The sequence below is a fragment of the Dermacentor albipictus genome, chromosome 10 (genome assembly GCF_038994185.2).
Source record: "Dermacentor albipictus isolate Rhodes 1998 colony chromosome 10, USDA_Dalb.pri_finalv2, whole genome shotgun sequence".
Lineage (NCBI taxonomy): Eukaryota > Metazoa > Arthropoda > Arachnida > Ixodida > Ixodidae > Dermacentor > Dermacentor albipictus.
The window spans coordinates 24309337-24329204 of NC_091830.1; positions in this window are offsets into that span (position 1 = coordinate 24309337).

Consider the following 19868-nt stretch of genomic DNA (forward strand, 5'->3'; position numbering starts at 1 on the left):
CGTTTACTAATCGCGTTAAACGGCTTCTAGACATGCCCAGGGACTGATATATGTCGAGTGCCGGCGCTTTCGAGGCACTTTATTTTTCGTCTCAAAAACGATATTTTCCTGGGCTATAGGCTTAGTGTTTTTTCCATTTTCGGGGGAAAATTATTCTTTGCCTGATCGTTTACTAATCGCGTTAAACGGCTTCTAGACATGCCCAGGGACTGATATATGTCGAGTGCCGGCGCTTTCGAGGCACTTTATTTTTCGTCTCAAAAACGATATTTCCCTGGGCTATAGGCTTAGTGTTTTTTCCATTTTCGGGGGAAAATTATTCTTTGCCTGATCGTTTACTAATCGCGTTAAACGGCTTCTAGGCATGCCCAGGGACCTATATATGTCGAGTGCCGGCGCTTTCGAGGCACTTTATTTTTCGTCTCCAAAACGATATTTTCCTGGGCTATAGGCTTAGTGTTTTTTCCATTTTCGGGGGAAAATTATTGTTTGCCTGATCGTTTACTAATCGCGTTAAACGGCTTCTAGGCATGCCCAGGGACTGATATATGTCGAGTGCCGGCTCTTTTGAGGCACTTTATTTTTCGTCTCAAAAACGATATTTTCCTGGGCTATAGGCTTGGGGTTTTTTCCATTTTCGGGGGAAAACTATTCTTTGCCTGATCGTTTACTAATCGCGTTAAACGGCTTCTAGGCATGCCCAGGGACTGATATATGTCGAGTTCCGGCGCTTTCTAGGCACTTTATTTTTCGTCTCAAAAACGATATTTCCCTGGGCTATAGGCTTAGTGTTTTTTCCATTTTCGGGGGAAAATTATTGTTTGCCTGATCGTTTACTAATCGCGTTAAACGGCTTCTAGGCATGCCCAGGGACTGATATATGTCGAGTGCCGGCGCTTTTGAGGCACTTTATTTTTCGTCTCAAAAACGATATTTTCCTGGGCTATAGGCTTGGTGTTTTTTCCATTTTCGGGGGAAAATTATTCTTTGCCTGGTCCTTTACTAATCGCGTTAAACGGCTTCTAGGCATGCCCAGGGACTGATATATGTCGAGTGCCGGCGCTTTTGAGGCACTTTATTTTTCGTCTCAAAAACGATATTTCCCTGGGCTATAGGCTTAGTGTTTTTTCCATTTTCGGGGGAAAATTATTCTTTGCCTGGTCCTTTACTAATCGCGTTAAACGGCTTCTAGGCATGCCCAGGGACTGATATATGTCGAGTGCCGGCGCTTTTGAGGCACTTTATTTTTCGTCTCAAAAACGATATTTTCCTGGGCTATAGGCTTGGTGTTTTTTCCATTTTCGGGGGAAAATTATTCTTTGCCTGGTCCTTTACTAATCGCGTTAAACGGCTTCTAGGCATGCCCAGGGACTGATATATGTCGAGTGCCGGCGCTTTTGAGGCACTTTATTTTTCGTCTCAAAAACGATATTTTCCTGGGCTATAGGCTTGGTGTTTTTTCCATTTTCGGGGGAAAATTATTCTTTGCCTGGTCCTTTACTAATCGCGTTAAACGGCTTCTAGGCATGCCCAGGGACTGATATATGTCGAGTGCCGGCGCTTTCGAGGCACTTTATTTTTCGTCTCAAAAACGATATTTCCCTGGGCTATAGGCTTAGTGTTTTTTCCATTTTCGGGGGAAAATTATTCTTTGCCTGGTCCTTTACTAATCGCGTTAAACGGCTTCTAGGCATGCCCAGGGACTGATATATGTCGAGTGCCGGCGCTTTTGAGGCACTTTATTTTTCGTCTCAAAAACGATATTTTCCTGGGCTATAGGCTTGGTGTTTTTTCCATTTTCGGGGGAAAATTATTCTTTGCCTGGTCCTTTACTAATCGCGTTAAACGGCTTCTAGGCATGCCCAGGGACTGATATATGTCGAGTGCCGGCGCTTTTGAGGCACTTTATTTTTCGTCTCAAAAACGATATTTTCCTGGGCTATAGGCTTGGTGTTTTTTCCATTTTCGGGGGAAAATTATTCTTTGCCTGGTCCTTTACTAATCGCGTTAAACGGCTTCTAGGCATGCCCAGGGACTGATATATGTCGAGTGCCGGCGCTTTCGAGGCACTTTATTTTTCGTCTCAAAAACGATATTTTCCTGGGCTATAGGCTTAGTGTTTTTTTCATTTTCGGGGGAAAATTATTCTTTGCCTGATCGTTTACTAATCGCGTTAAACGGCTTCTAGGCATGCCCAGGGACTGATATATGTCGAGTGCCGGCGCTTTCGAGGCACTTTATTTTTCGTCTCAAAAACGATATTTTCCTGGGCTATAGGCTTGGTGTTTTTTTCCATTTTCGGGGGAAAATTATTCTTTGCCTGGTCCTTTACTAATCGCGTTAAACGGCTTCTAGGCATGCCCAGGGACTGATATATGTCGAGTGCCGGCGCTTTTGAGGCACTTTATTTTTCGTCTCAAAAACGATATTTTCCTGGGCTATAGGCTTGGTGTTTTTTTCCATTTTCGGGGGAAAATTATTCTTTGCCTGGTCCTTTACTAATCGCGTTAAACGGCTTCTAGGCATGCCCAGGGACTGATATATGTCGAGTGCCGGCGCTTTCGAGGCACTTTATTTTTCGTCTCAAAAACGATATTTTCCTGGGCTATAGGCTTGGTGTTTTTTTCCATTTTCGGGGGAAAATTATTCTTTGCCTGGTCCTTTACTAATCGCGTTAAACGGCTTCTAGGCATGCCCAGGGACTGATATATGTCGAGTGCCGGCGCTTTTGAGGCACTTTATTATTCGTCTCAAAAACGATATTTTCCTGGGCTATAGGCTTGGTGTTTTTTCCATTTTCGGGGGTAAACTATTCTTTGCCTGATCGTTTACTAATCGCGTTAAACGGCTTCTAGGCATGCCCAGGGACTGATATATGTCGAGTGCCGGCGCTTTCGAGGCACTTTATTTTTCGTCTCAAAAACGATATTTTCCTGGGCTATAGGCTTAGTGTTTTTTCCATTTTCGGGGGAAAATTATTGTTTGCCTGATCGTTTACTAATCGCGTTAAACGGCTTCTAGGCATGCCCAGGGACTGATATATGTCGAGTGCCGGCGCTTTTGAGGCACTTTATTTTTCGTCTCAAAAACGATATTTTCCTAAGCTATAGGCTTGGTGTTTTTTCCATTTTCGGGGGAAAACTATTCTTTGCCTGATCGTTTACTAATCGCGTTAAACGGCTTCTAGGCATGCCCAGGGACTGATATATGTCGAGTGCCGGCGCTTTCGAGGCACTTTATTTTTCGTCTCAAAAACGATATTTTCCTGGGCTATAGGCTCAGTGTTTTTTTCCATTTTCGGGGGAAAATTATTCTTTGCCTGATCGTTTACTAATCGCGTTAAACGGCTTCTAGGCATGCCCAGGGACTGATATATGTCGAGTGCCGGCGCTTTTGAGGCACTTTATTTTTCGTCTCAAAAACGATATTTTCCTGGGCTATAGGCTTAGTGTTTTTTTCATTTTCGGGGGAAAATTATTCTTTGCCTGATCGTTTACTAATCGCGTTAAACGGCTTCTAGGCATGCCCAGGGACTGATATATGTCGAGTGCCGGCGCTTTTGAGGCACTTTATTTTTCGTCTCAAAAACGATATTTTCCTGGGCTATAGGCTTAGTGTTTTTTCCATTTTCGGGGGAAAATTATTGTTTGCCTGATCGTTTACTAATGGCGTTAAACGGCTTCTAGGCATGCCCAGGGACTGATATATGTCGAGTGCCGGCGCTTTTGAGGCACTTTATTTTTCGTCTCAAAACCGATATTTTCCTGGCTTAGTGTTTTTCCATTTTCGGGGGAAAATTATTGTTTGCCTGATCGTTTACTAATCGGGTTAAACGGCTTCTAGGCATGCCCAGGGACTGATATATGTCGAGTGCCGGCGCTTTTGAGGCACTTTATTTTTCGTCTCAAAAACGATATTTTCCTGGGCTATAGGCTTGGTGTTTTTTCCATTTTCGGGGGAAAACTATTCTTTGCCTGATCGTTTACTAATCGCGTTAAACGTCTTCTAGGCATGCCCAGGGACTGATATATGTCGAGTGCCGGCGCTTTCGAGGCACTTTATTTTTCGTCTCAAAAACGATATTTTCCTGGGCTATAGGCTTAGTGTTTTTTTCCATTTTCGGGGGAAAATTATTGTTTGCCTGATCGTTTACTAATCGCGTTAAACGGCTTCTAGGCATGCCCAGGGACTGATAAATGTCGAGTGCCGGCGCTTTTGAGGCACTTTATTTTTCGTCTCAAAAACGATATTTTCCTGGTATATAGGCTTAGTGTTTTTTCAGTTTTGGGGGGAAAATTATTCTTTGCCTTATCGTTTACTAATCGCGTTAAACGGCTTCTAGACATGCCCAGGGACTGATATATGTCGAGTGCCGGCGCTTTCGAGGGACTTTATTTTTCGTCTCAAAAACGATATTTTCCTGGGCTATAGGCTTAGTGTTTTTTCCATTTTCGGGGGGAAATTATTGTTTGCCTGATCGTTTACTAATCGCGTTAAACGGCTTCTAGGCATGCCCAGGGACTGATATATGTCGAGTGCCGGCGCTTTTGAGGCACTTTATTTTTCGTCTCAAAAACGATATTTTCCTGGGCTATAGGCTTGGTGTTTTTTCCATTTTCGGGGGAAAATTATTCTTTGCCTGATCGTTTACTAATCGCGTTAAACGGCTTCTAGGCATGCCCAGGGACTGATATATGTCGAGCTCCGGCGCTTTCGAGGCACTTTATTTTTCGTCTCAAAAACGATATTTTCCTGGGCTATAGGCTTAGTGTTTTTTTTCATTTTCGGGGGAAAATTATTGTTTGCCTGATCGTTTCCTAATCGCGTTAAACGGCTTCTAGGCATGCCCAGGGACTGATATATGTCGAGTGCCGGCGCTTTCGAGGCACTTTATTTTTCGTCTCAAAAACGATATTTTCCTGGGCTATAGGCTTAGTGTTTTTTTCATTTTCGGGGGAAAATTATTCTTTGCCTGATCGTTTACTAATCGCGTTAAACGGCTTCTAGGCATGCCCAGGGACTGATATATGTCGAGTGCCGGCGCTTTTGAGGCACTTTATTTTTCGTCTCAAAAACGATATTTTCCTGGGCTATAGGCTTAGTGTTTTTTCCATTTTCGGGGGAAAATTATTGTTTGCCTGAGCGTTTACTAATGGCGTTAAACGGCTTCTAGGCATGCCCAGTGACTGATATATGTCGAGTGCCGGCGCTTTTGAGGCACTTTATTTTTCGTCTCAAAAACGATATTTTCCTGGGCTATAGGCTTGGTGTTTTTTCCATTTTCGGGGGAAAATTATTCTTTGCCTGATCGTTTACTAATCGCGTTAAACGGCTTCTAGGCATGCCCAGGGACTGATATATGTCGAGTGCCGGCGCTTTTGAGGCACTTTATTTTTCGTCTCAAAAACGATATTTTCCTGGGCTATAGGCTTAGTGTTTTTTCCATTTTCGGGGGAAAATTATTCTTTGCCTTATCCTTTACTAATCGCGTTAAACGGCTTCTAGGCATGCGCAGGGACTGATATATGCCGAGTGCCGGCGCTTTTAAGGCACTTTATTTTTCGTCTCAAAAACGATATTTTCCTGGGCTATAGGCTTAGTGTTTTTTCCATTTTCGGGGGAAAATTATTGTTTGCCTGATCGTTTACTAATCGCGTTAAACGGCTTCTAGGCATGCCCAGGGACTGATATATGTCGAGTGCCGGCGCTTTCGAGGCACTTTACTTTTCGTCTCAAAAACGATATTTTCCTGGGCTATAGGCTTAGTGTTTTTTCCATTTTCGGGGGAAAATTATTGTTTGCCTGATCGTTTACTAATCGCGTTAAACGGCTTCTAGGCATGCCCAGGGACTGATATATGTCGAGTGCCGGCGCTTTTGAGGCACTTTATTTTTCGTCTCAAAACCGATATTTTCCTGGTATATAGGCTTAGTGTTTTTTCCATTTTGGGGGGAAAATTATTCTTTGCCTTATCCTTTACTAATCGCGTTAAACGGCTTCTAGGCATGCGCAGGGACTGATATATGCCGAGTGCCGGCGCTTTTAAGGCACTTTATTTTTCGTCTCAAAAACGATATTTTCCTGGGCTATAGGCTTAGTGTTTTTTTCCATTTTCGGGGGAAAATTATTGTTTGCCTGATCGTTTACTAATCGCGTTAAACGGCTTCTAGGCATGCCCAGGGACTGATATATGTCGAGTGCCGGCGCTTTTGAGGCACTTTATTTTTCGTCTCAAAACCGATATTTTCCTGGGCTATAGGCTTAGTGTTTTTTCCATTTTGGGGGGAAAATTATTCTTTGCCTTATCCTTTACTAATCGCGTTAAACGGCTTCTAGGCATGCGCAGGGACTGATATATGCCGAGTGCCGGCGCTTTTAAGGCACTTTATTTTTCGTCTCAAAAACGATATTTTCCTGGGCTATAGGCTTAGTGTTTTTTCCATTTTCGGGGGAAAATTATTGTTTGCCTGATCGTTTACTAATCGCGTTAAACGGCTTCTAGGCATGCGCAGGGACTGATATGTGTCGAGTGCCGGCGCTTTCGAGGCACTTTTTTTTTCGTCTCCAAAACGATATTTTCCTGGGCTATAGGCTTAGTGTTTTTTCCATTTTCGAGGGAAAATTATTCTTTGCCTGATCGTTTACTAATCGCGTTAAACGGCTTCTAGGCATGCGCAGGGACTGATATATGCCGAGTGCCGGCGCTTTTAAGGCACTTTATTTTTCGTCTCAAAACCGATATTTTCCTGGGCTATAGGCTTAGTGTTTTTTCCATTTTGGGGGGAAAATTATTCTTTGCCTTATCCTTTACTAATCGCGTTAAACGGCTTCTAGGCATGCGCAGGGACTGATATATGCCGAGTGCCGGCGCTTTTAAGGCACTTTATTTTTCGTCTCAAAAACTATATTTTCCTGGGCTATAGGCTTAGTGTTTTTTCCATTTTCGAGGGAAAATTATTCTTTGCCTTATCCTTTACTAATCGCGTTAAACGGCTTCTAGGCATGCGCAGGGACTGATATATGCCGAGTGCCGGCGCTTTTAAGGCACTTTATTTTTCGTCTCAAAACCGATATTTTCCTGGGCTATAGGCTTAGTGTTTTTTCCATTTTGGGGGGAAAATTATTCTTTGCCTTATCCTTTACTAATCGCGTTAAACGGCTTCTAGGCATGCGCAGGGACTGATATATGCCGAGTGCCGGCGCTTTTAAGGCACTTTATTTTTCGTCTCAAAAACGATATTTTCCTGGGCTATAGGCTTAGTGTTTTTTCCATTTTCGAGGGAAAATTATTCTTTGCCTTATCCTTTACTAATCGCGTTAAACGGCTTCTAGGCATGCGCAGGGACTGATATATGCCGAGTGCCGGCGCTTTTAAGGCACTTTATTTTTCGTCTCAAAACCGATATTTTCCTGGGCTATAGGCTTAGTGTTTTTTCCATTTTGGGGGGAAAATTATTCTTTGCCTTATCCTTTACTAATCGCGTTAAACGGCTTCTAGGCATGCGCAGGGACTGATATATGCCGAGTGCCGGCGCTTTTAAGGCACTTTATTTTTCGTCTCAAAAACTATATTTTCCTGGGCTATAGGCTTAGTGTTTTTTCCATTTTCGGGGGAAAATTATTCTTTGCCTGATCGTTTACTAATCGCGTTAAACGGCTTGTAGGCATGCGCAGGGACTGATATATGCCGAGTGCCGGCGCTTTTAGGGCACTTTATTTTTCGTCTCAAAACCGATATTTTCCTGGTATATAGGCTTAGTGTTTTTTTCCATTTTCGAGGGAAAATTATTCTTTGCCTTATCCTTTACTAATCGCGTTAAACGGCTTCTAGGCATGCGCAGGGACTGATATATGCCGAGTGCCGGCGCTTTTAAGGCACTTTATTTTTCGTCTCAAAAACTATATTTTCCTGGGCTATAGGCTTAGTGTTTTTTCCATTTTGGGGGGAAAATTATTCTTTGCCTTATCCTTTACTAATCGCGTTAAACGGCTTCTAGGCATGCGCAGGGACTGATATATGCCGAGTGCCGGCGCTTTTAAGGCACTTTATTTTTCGTCTCAAAAACTATATTTTCCTGGGCTATAGGCTTAGTGTTTTTTCCATTTTCGGGGGAAAATTATTCTTTGCCTGATCGTTTACTAATCGCGTTAAACGGCTTCTAGGCATGCGCAGGGACTGATATATGCCGAGTGCCGGCGCTTTTAGGGCACTTTATTTTTCGTCTCAAAACCGATATTTTCCTGGTATATAGGCTTAGTGTTTTTTCCATTTTCGAGGGAAAATTATTCTTTGCCTTATCCTTTACTAATCGCGTTAAACGGCTTGTAGGCATGCGCAGGGACTGATATATGCCGAGTGCCGGCGCTTTTAAGGCACTTTATTTTTCGTCTCAAAAACGATATTTTCCTGGGCTATAGGCTTAGTGTTTTTTCCATTTTCGGGGGAAAATTATTCTTTGCCTTATCCTTTACTAATCGCGTTAAACGGCTTGTAGGCATGCCCAGGGACTGATATGTGTCGAGTGCCGGCGCTTTCGAGGCACTTTATTTTTCGTCTCAAAAACGATATTTTCCTGGGCTATAGGCTTAGTGTTTTTTCCATTTTCGAGGGAAAATTATTCTTTGCCTGATCGTTTACTAATCGCGTTAAACGGCTTCTAGGCATGCGCAGGGACTGATATATGCCGAGTGCCGGCGCTTTTAGGGCACTTTATTTTTCGTCTCAAAACCGATATTTTCCTGGGCTATAGGCTTAGTGTTTTTTCCATTTTCGGGGGAAAATTATTCTTTGCCTGATCGTTTACTAATCGCGTTAAACGGCTTGTAGGCATGCGCAGGGACTGATATATGCCGAGTGCCGGCGCTTTTAAGGCACTTTATTTTTCGTCTCAAAACCGATATTTTCCTGGGCTATAGGCTTAGTGTTTTTTCCATTTTGGGGGGAAAATTATTCTTTGCCTTATCCTTTACTAATCGCGTTAAACGGCTTCTAGGCATGCGCAGGGACTGATATATGCCGAGTGCCGGCGCTTTTAAGGCACTTTATTTTTCGTCTCAAAAACGATATTTTCCTGGTATATAGGCTTAGTGTTTTTTCCATTTTCGAGGGAAAATTATTCTTTGCCTGATCGTTTACTAATCGCGTTAAACGGCTTCTAGGCATGCGCAGGGACTGATATATGCCGAGTGCCGGCGCTTTTAGGGCACTTTATTTTTCGTCTCAAAACCGATATTTTCCTGGGCTATAGGCTTAGTGTTTTTTCCATTTTCGGGGGAAAATTATTCTTTGCCTGATCGTTTACTAATCGCGTTAAACGGCTTCTAGGCATGCGCAGGGACTGATATATGCCGAGTGCCGGCGCTTTTAGGGCACTTTATTTTTCGTCTCAAAACCGATATTTTCCTGGGCTATAGGCTTAGTGTTTTTTCCATTTTCGGGGGAAAATTATTCTTTGCCTTATCCTTTACTAATCGCGTTAAACGGCTTGTAGGCATGCCCAGGGACTGATATATGCCGAGTGCCGGCGCTTTTAAGGCACTTTATTTTTCGTCTCAAAAACGATATTTTCCTGGGCTATAGGCTTAGTGTTTTTTCCATTTTCGAGGGAAAATTATTCTTTGCCTGATCGTTTACTAATCGCGTTAAACGGCTTCTAGGCATGCGCAGGGACTGATATATGCCGAGTGCCGGCGCTTTTAGGGCACTTTATTTTTCGTCTCAAAACCGATATTTTCCTGGGCTATAGGCTTAGTGTTTTTTCCATTTTGGGGGGAAAATTATTCTTTGCCTTATCCTTTACTAATCGCGTTAAACGGCTTCTAGGCATGCGCAGGGACTGATATATGCCGGGTGCCGGCGCTTTTAAGGCACTTTATTTTTCGTCTCAAAAACGATATTTTCCTGGTATATAGGCTTAGTGTTTTTTCCATTTTCGAGGGAAAATTATTCTTTGCCTGATCGTTTACTAATCGCGTTAAACGGCTTGTAGGCATGCCCAGGGACTGATATATGTCGAGTGCCGGCGCTTTCGAGGCACTTTACTTTTCGTCTCAAAAACGATATTTTCCTGGGCTATAGGCTTAGTGTTTTTTCCATTTTCGAGGGAAAATTATTCTTTGCCTGATCGTTTACTAATCGCGTTAAACGGCTTCTAGGCATGCCCAGGGACTGATATATGTCGAGTGCCGGCGCTTTTGAGGCACTTTATTTTTCCTCTCAAAACCGATATTTTCCTGGGCTATAGGCTTAGTGTTTTTTCCATTTTGGGGGGAAAATTATTCTTTGCCTTATCCTTTACTAATCGCGTTAAACGGCTTCTAGGCATGCGCAGGGACTGATATATGCCGAGTGCCGGCGCTTTTAAGGCACTTTATTTTTCGTCTCAAAAACGATATTTTCCTGGTATATAGGCTTAGTGTTTTTTCCATTTTCGAGGGAAAATTATTCTTTGCCTGATCGTTTAATAATCGCGTTAAACGGCTTGTAGGCATGCCCAGGGACTGATATATGTCGAGTGCCGGCGCTTTCGAGGCACTTTACTTTTCGTCTCAAAAACGATATTTTCCTGGTATATAGGCTTAGTGTTTTTTCCATTTTCGAGGGAAAATTATTCTTTGCCTGATCGTTTACTAATCGCGTTAAACGGCTTCTAGGCATGCGCAGGGACTGATATATGCCGAGTGCCGGCGCTTTTAGGGCACTTTATTTTTCGTCTCAAAACCGATATTTTCCTGGGCTATAGGCTTAGTGTTTTTTCCATTTTGGGGGGAAAATTATTCTTTGCCTTATCCTTTACTAATCGCGTTAAACGGCTTCTAGGCATGCGCAGGGACTGATATATGCCGAGTGCCGGCGCTTTTAAGGCACTTTATTTTTCGTCTCAAAAACGATATTTTCCTGGTATATAGGCTTAGTGTTTTTTCCATTTTCGAGGGAAAATTATTCTTTGCCTGATCGTTTACTAATCGCGTTAAACGGCTTGTAGGCATGCCCAGGGACTGATATATGTCGAGTGCCGGCGCTTTCGAGGCACTTTACTTTTCGTCTCAAAAACGATATTTTCCTGGGCTATAGGCTTAGTGTTTTTTCCATTTTCGAGGGAAAATTATTCTTTGCCTGATCGTTTACTAATCGCGTTAAACGGCTTCTAGGCATGCCCAGGGACTGATATATGTCGAGTGCCGGCGCTTTTGAGGCACTTTATTTTTCGTCTCAAAACCGATATTTTCCTGGGCTATAGGCTTAGTGTTTTTTCCATTTTGGGGGGAAAATTATTCTTTGCCTTATCCTTTACTAATCGCGTTAAACGGCTTCTAGGCATGCGCAGGGACTGATATATGCCGAGTGCCGGCGCTTTTAAGGCACTTTATTTTTCGTCTCAAAAACGATATTTTCCTGGTATATAGGCTTAGTGTTTTTTCCATTTTCGAGGGAAAATTATTCTTTGCCTGATCGTTTACTAATCGCGTTAAACGGCTTGTAGGCATGCCCAGGGACTGATATATGTCGAGTGCCGGCGCTTTCGAGGCACTTTACTTTTCGTCTCAAAAACGATATTTTCCTGGTATATAGGCTTAGTGTTTTTTCCATTTTCGAGGGAAAATTATTCTTTGCCTGATCGTTTACTAATCGCGTTAAACGGCTTCTAGGCATGCGCAGGGACTGATATATGCCGAGTGCCGGCGCTTTTAGGGCACTTTATTTTTCGTCTCAAAACCGATATTTTCCTGGGCTATAGGCTTAGTGTTTTTTCCATTTTGGGGGGAAAATTATTCTTTGCCTTATCCTTTACTAATCGCGTTAAACGGCTTCTAGGCATGCGCAGGGACTGATATATGCCGAGTGCCGGCGCTTTTAAGGCACTTTATTTTTCGTCTCAAAAACGATATTTTCCTGGTATATAGGCTTAGTGTTTTTTCCATTTTCGAGGGAAAATTATTCTTTGCCTGATCGTTTACTAATCGCGTTAAACGGCTTGTAGGCATGCGCAGGGACTGATATATGCCGAGTGCCGGCGCTTTTAGGGCACTTTATTTTTCGTCTCAAAACCGATATTTTCCTGGGCTATAGGCTTAGTGTTTTTTCCATTTTCGAGGGAAAATTATTCTTTGCCTGATCGTTTACTAATCGCGTTAAGCGGCTTGTAGGCATGCCCAGGGACTGATATATGTCGAGTGCCGGCGCTTTCGAGGCACTTTACTTTTCGTCTCAAAAACGATATTTTCCTGGTATATAGGCTTAGTGTTTTTTCCATTTTCGAGGGAAAATTATTCTTTGCCTGATCGTTTACTAATCGCGTTAAACGGCTTCTAGGCATGCGCAGGGACTGATATATGCCGAGTGCCGGCGCTTTTAGGGCACTTTATTTTTCGTCTCAAAACCGATATTTTCCTGGGCTATAGGCTTAGTGTTTTTTCCATTTTGGGGGGAAAATTATTCTTTGCCTTATCCTTTACTAATCGCGTTAAACGGCTTCTAGGCATGCGCAGGGACTGATATATGCCGAGTGCCGGCGCTTTTAAGGCACTTTATTTTTCGTCTCAAAAACGATATTTTCCTGGTATATAGGCTTAGTGTTTTTTCCATTTTCGAGGGAAAATTATTCTTTGCCTGATCGTTTACTAATCGCGTTAAACGGCTTGTAGGCATGCCCAGGGACTGATATATGTCGAGTGCCGGCGCTTTCGAGGCACTTTACTTTTCGTCTCAAAAACGATATTTTCCTGGGCTATAGGCTTAGTGTTTTTTCCATTTTCGAGGGAAAATTATTCTTTGCCTGATCGTTTACTAATCGCGTTAAACGGCTTCTAGGCATGCCCAGGGACTGATATATGTCGAGTGCCGGCGCTTTTGAGGCACTTTATTTTTCGTCTCAAAACCGATATTTTCCTGGGCTATAGGCTTAGTGTTTTTTCCATTTTGGGGGGAAAATTATTCTTTGCCTTATCCTTTACTAATCGCGTTAAACGGCTTCTAGGCATGCGCAGGGACTGATATATGCCGAGTGCCGGCGCTTTTAAGGCACTTTATTTTTCGTCTCAAAAACGATATTTTCCTGGTATATAGGCTTAGTGTTTTTTCCATTTTCGAGGGAAAATTATTCTTTGCCTGATCGTTTACTAATCGCGTTAAACGGCTTGTAGGCATGCCCAGGGACTGATATATGTCGAGTGCCGGCGCTTTCGAGGCACTTTACTTTTCGTCTCAAAAACGATATTTTCCTGGTATATAGGCTTAGTGTTTTTTCCATTTTCGAGGGAAAATTATTCTTTGCCTGATCGTTTACTAATCGCGTTAAACGGCTTCTAGGCATGCGCAGGGACTGATATATGCCGAGTGCCGGCGCTTTTAGGGCACTTTATTTTTCGTCTCAAAACCGATATTTTCCTGGGCTATAGGCTTAGTGTTTTTTCCATTTTGGGGGGAAAATTATTCTTTGCCTTATCCTTTACTAATCGCGTTAAACGGCTTCTAGGCATGCGCAGGGACTGATATATGCCGAGTGCCGGCGCTTTTAAGGCACTTTATTTTTCGTCTCAAAAACGATATTTTCCTGGTATATAGGCTTAGTGTTTTTTCCATTTTCGAGGGAAAATTATTCTTTGCCTGATCGTTTACTAATCGCGTTAAACGGCTTGTAGGCATGCGCAGGGACTGATATATGCCGAGTGCCGGCGCTTTTAGGGCACTTTATTTTTCGTCTCAAAACCGATATTTTCCTGGGCTATAGGCTTAGTGTTTTTTCCATTTTCGAGGGAAAATTATTCTTTGCCTGATCGTTTACTAATCGCGTTAAGCGGCTTGTAGGCATGCCCAGGGACTGATATATGTCGAGTGCCGGCGCTTTCGAGGCACTTTACTTTTCGTCTCAAAAACGATATTTTCCTGGTATATAGGCTTAGTGTTTTTTCCATTTTCGAGGGAAAATTATTCTTTGCCTGATCGTTTACTAATCGCGTTAAACGGCTTGTAGGCATGCGCAGGGACTGATATATGCCGAGTGCCGGCGCTTTTAGGGCACTTTATTTTTCGTCTCAAAACCGATATTTTCCTGGTATATAGGCTTAGTGTTTTTTCCATTTTCGAGGGAAAATTATTCTTTGCCTGATCGTTTACTAATCGCGTTAAACGGCTTGTAGGCATGCCCAGGGACTGATATATGTCGAGTGCCGGCGCTTTCGAGGCACTTTACTTTTCGTCTCAAAAACGATATTTTCCTGGGCTATAGGCTTAGTGTTTTTTCCATTTTCGAGGGAAAATTATTCTTTGCCTGATCGTTTACTAATCGCGTTAAACGGCTTCTAGGCATGCGCAGGGACTGATATATGCCGAGTGCCGGCGCTTTTAGGGCACTTTATTTTTCGTCTCAAAAACGATATTTTCCTGGGCTATAGGCTTAGTGTTTTTTCCATTTTCGGGGGAAAATTATTCTTTGCCTTATCCTTTACTAATCGCGTTAAACGGCTTCTAGGCATGCGCAGGGACTGATATATGCCGAGTGCCGGCGCTTTTAAGGCACTTTATTTTTCGTCTCAAAAACGATATTTTCCTGGTATATAGGCTTAGTGTTTTTTCCATTTTCGAGGGAAAATTATTCTTTGCCTGATCGTTTACTAATCGCGTTAAACGGCTTGTAGGCATGCCCAGGGACTGATATATGTCGAGTGCCGGCGCTTTCGAGGCACTTTACTTTTCGTCTCAAAAACGATATTTTCCTGGGCTATAGGCTTAGTGTTTTTTCCATTTTCGAGGGAAAATTATTCTTTGCCTGATCGTTTACTAATCGCGTTAAACGGCTTCTAGGCATGCCCAGGGACTGATATATGTCGAGTGCCGGCGCTTTTGAGGCACTTTATTTTTCGTCTCAAAAACGATATTTTCCTGGGCTATAGGCTTAGTGTTTTTTCCATTTTCGAGGGAAAATTATTCTTTGCCTGATCGTTTACTAATCGCGTTAAACGGCTTCTAGGCATGCGCAGGGACTGATATATGCCGAGTGCCGGCGCTTTTAAGGCACTTTATTTTTCGTCTCAAAAACGATATTTTCCTGGTATATAGGCTTAGTGTTTTTTCCATTTTCGAGGGAAAATTATTCTTTGCCTGATCGTTTACTAATCGCGTTAAACGGCTTGTAGGCATGCCCAGGGACTGATATGTGTCGAGTGCCGGCGCTTTCGAGGCACTTTATTTTTCGTCTCCAAAACGATATTTCCCTGGGCTATAGGCTTGGTGTTTTTTCCATTTTCGGGGGAAAATTATTCTTTGCCTGATCGTTTACTAATCGCGTTAAACGGCTTCTAGGCATGCCCAGGGACTGATATATGTCGAGTGCCGGCGCTTTCGAGGCACTTTATTTGTCGTCTCAAAAACGATATTTTCCTGGTATATAGGCTTAGTGTTTTTTTCCATTTTCGAGGGAAAATTATTCTTTGCCTGATCGTTTACTAATCGCGTTAAACGGCTTCTAGGCATGCCCAGGGACTGATATGTGTCGAGTGCCGGCGCTTTCGAGGCACTTTATTTTTCGTCTCCAAAACGATATTTCCCTGGGCTATAGGCTTGGTGTTTTTTCCATTTTCGAGGGAAAATTATTCTTTGCCTGATCGTTTACTAATCGCGTTAAACGGCTTGTAGGCATGCCCAGGGACTGATATGTGTCGAGTGCCGGCGCTTTTAAGGCACTTTATTTTTCGTCTCCAAAACGATATTTCCCTGGGCTATAGGCTTGGTGTTTTTTCCATTTTCGGGGGAAAATTATTCTTTGCCTGATCGTTTACTAATCGCGTTAAACGGCTTGTAGGCATGCCCAGGGACTGATATATGCCGAGTGCCGGCGCTTTTAAGGCACTTTATTTTTCGTCTCAAAAACGATATTTTCCTGGTATATAGGCTTAGTGTTTTTTCCATTTTCGAGGGAAAATTATTCTTTGCCTGATCGTTTACTAATCGCGTTAAACGGCTTCTAGGCATGCCCAGGGACTGATATATGCCGAGTGCCGGCGCTTTTAAGGCACTTTATTTTTCGTCTCAAAAACGATATTTTCCTGGTATATAGGCTTAGTGTTTTTTCCATTTTCGAGGGAAAATTATTCTTTGCCTGATCGTTTACTAATCGCGTTAAACGGCTTCTAGGCATGCCCAGGGACTGATATATGCCGAGTGCCGGCGCTTTCGAGGCACTTTATTTGTCGTCTCAAAAACGATATTTTCCTGGTATATAGGCTTAGTGTTTTTTTCCATTTTCGAGGGAAAATTATTCTTTGCCTGATCGTTTACTAATCGCGTTAAACGGCTTCTAGGCATGCCCAGGGACTGATATGTGTCGAGTGCCGGCGCTTTCGAGGCACTTTATTTTTCGTCTCAAAAACGATATTTTCCTGGGCTATAGGCTTGGTGTTTTTTCCATTTTCGAGGGAAAATTATTCTTTGCCTGATCGTTTACTAATCGCGTTAAACGGCTTCTAGGCATGCCCAGGGACTGATATATGCCGAGTGCCGGCGCTTTTAAGGCACTTTATTTTTCGTCTCCAAAACGATATTTCCCTGGGCTATAGGCTTGGTGTTTTTTCCATTTTCGGGGGAAAATTATTCTTTGCCTGATCGTTTACTAATCGCGTTAAACGGCTTGTAGGCATGCCCAGGGACTGATATGTGTCGAGTGCCGGCGCTTTCGAGGCACTTTATTTTTCGTCTCAAAAATCATATTTCCCTGGGCTATAGGCTTGGTGTTTTTTCCATTTTCGGGGGAAAATTATTCTTTGCCTGATCGTTTACTAATCGCGTTAAACGGCTTGTAGGCATGCCCAGGGACTGATATATGCCGAGTGCCGGCGCTTTTAAGGCACTTTATTTTTCGTCTCAAAAACGATATTTTCCTGGTATATAGGCTTAGTGTTTTTTCCATTTTCGGGGGAAAATTATTCTTTGCCTGATCGTTTACTAATCGCGTTAAACGGCTTGTAGGCATGCCCAGGGACTGATATATGTCGAGTGCCGGCGCTTTTGAGGCACTTTATTTTTCGTCTCAAAAACGATATTTTCCTGGTATATAGGCTTAGTGTTTTTTCCATTTTCGAGGGAAAATTATTCTTTGCCTGATCGTTTACTAATCGCGTTAAACGGCTTCTAGGCATGCCCAGGGACTGATATATGCCGAGTGCCGGCGCTTTCGAGGCACTTTATTTTTCGTCTCAAAAACGATATTTTCCTGGTATATAGGCTTAGTGTTTTTTCCATTTTCGAGGGAAAATTATTCTTTGCCTGATCGTTTACTAATCGCGTTAAACGGCTTGTAGGCATGCCCAGGGACTGATATATGCCGAGTGCCGGCGCTTTTAAGGCACTTTATTTTTCGTCTCAAAAACGATATTTTCCTGGTATATAGGCTTAGTGTTTTTTCCATTTTCGAGGGAAAATTATTCTTTGCCTGATCGTTTACTAATCGCGTTAAACGGCTTCTAGGCATGCCCAGGGACTGATATATGCCGAGTGCCGGCGCTTTTAAGGCACTTTATTTTTCGTCTCAAAAACGATATTTTCCTGGTATATAGGCTTAGTGTTTTTTCCATTTTCGAGGGAAAATTATTCTTTGCCTGATCGTTTACTAATCGCGTTAAACGGCTTCTAGGCATGCCCAGGGACTGATATATGCCGAGTGCCGGCGCTTTCGAGGCACTTTATTTGTCGTCTCAAAAACGATATTTTCCTGGTATATAGGCTTAGTGTTTTTTTCCATTTTCGAGGGAAAATTATTCTTTGCCTGATCGTTTACTAATCGCGTTAAACGGCTTCTAGGCATGCCCAGGGACTGATATGTGTCGAGTGCCGGCGCTTTCGAGGCACTTTATTTTTCGTCTCAAAAACGATATTTTCCTGGGTAGGCTTGGTGTTTTTTCCATTTTCGAGGGAAAATTATTCTTTGCCTGATCGTTTACTAATCGCGTTAAACGGCTTCTAGGCATGCCCAGGGACTGATATATGCCGAGTGCCGGCGCTTTTAAGGCACTTTATTTTTCGTCTCCAAAACGATATTTCCCTGGGCTATAGGCTTGGTGTTTTTTCCATTTTCGGGGGAAAATTATTCTTTGCCTGATCGTTTACTAATCGCGTTAAACGGCTTGTAGGCATGCCCAGGGACTGATATGTGTCGAGTGCCGGCGCTTTCGAGGCACTTTATTTTTCGTCTCAAAAATGATATTTCCCTGGGCTATAGGCTTGGTGTTTTTTCCATTTTCGGGGGAAAATTATTCTTTGCCTGATCGTTTACTAATCGCGTTAAACGGCTTCTAGGCATGCCCAGGGACTGATATATGCCGAGTGCCGGCGCTTTTAAGGCACTTTATTTTTCGTCTCAAAAATGATATTTCCCTGGGCTATAGGCTTGGTGTTTTTTCCATTTTCGGGGGAAAATTATTCTTTGCCTGATCGTTTACTAATCGCGTTAAACGGCTTGTAGGCATGCCCAGGGACTGATATGTGTCCAGTGCCGGCGCTTTCGAGGCACTTTATTTGTCGTCTCAAAAATGATATTTCCCTGGGCTATAGGCTTGGTGTTTTTTCCATTTTCGGGGGAAAATTATTCTTTGCCTGATCGTTTACTAATCGCGTTAAACGGCTTGTAGGCATGCCCAGGGACTGATATGTGTCGAGTGCCGGCGCTTTCGAGGCACTTTATTTTTCGTCTCAAAAATGATATTTCCCTGGGCTATAGGCTTGGTGTTTTTTCCATGTTCGGGGGAAAATTATTCTTTGCCTGATCGTTTACTAATCGCGTTAAACGGCTTCTAGGCATGCCCAGGGACTGATATATGCCGAGTGCCGGCGCTTTTAAGGCACTTTATTTTTCGTCTCAAAAACGATATTTTCCTGGTATATAGGCTTAGTGTTTTTTCCATTTTCGGGGGAAAATTATTCTTTGCCTGATCGTTTACTAATCGCGTTAAACGGCTTGTAGGCATGCCCAGGGACTGATATATGTCGAGTGCCGGCGCTTTTGAGGCACTTTATTTTTCGTCTCAAAAACGATATTTTCCTGGGCTATAGGCTTAGTGTTTTTTCCATTTTCGGGGGAAAATTATTCTTTGCCTGATCGTTTACTAATCGCGTTAAACGGCTTCTAGGCATGCCCAGGGACTGATATATGCCGAGTGCCGGCGCTTTTAAGGCACTTTATTTTTCGTCTCAAAAATGATATTTCCCTGGGCTATAGGCTTAGTGTTTTTTCCATTTTCGGGGGAAAATTATTCTTTGCCTGATCGTTTACTAATCGCGTTAAACGGCTTCTAGGCATGCCCAGGGACTGATATATGTCGAGTGCCGGCGCTTTTGAGGCACTTTATTTTTCGTCTCAAAAACGATATTTTCCTGGGCTATAGGCTTAGTGTTTTTTCCATTTTCGAGGGAAAATTATTCTTTGCCTGATCGTTTACTAATCGCGTTAAACGGCTTCTAGGCATGCGCAGGGACTGATATATGCCGAGTGCCGGCGCTTTTAAGGCACTTTATTTTTCGTCTCAAAAACGATATTTTCCTGGTATATAGGCTTAGTGTTTTTTCCATTTTCGAGGGAAAATTATTCTTTGCCTGATCGTTTACTAATCGCGTTAAACGGCTTGTAGGCATGCCCAGGGACTGATATGTGTCGAGTGCCGGCGCTTTCGAGGCACTTTATTTTTCGTCTCAAAAACGATATTTCCCTGGGCTATAGGCTTGGTGATTTTTCCATTTTCGGGGGAAAATTATTCTTTGCCTGATCGTTTACTAATCGCGTTAAACGGCTTGTAGGCATGCCCAGGGACTGATATGTGTCGAGTGCCGGCGCTTTCGAGGCACTTTATTTTTCGTCTCAAAAACGATATTTCCCTGGGCT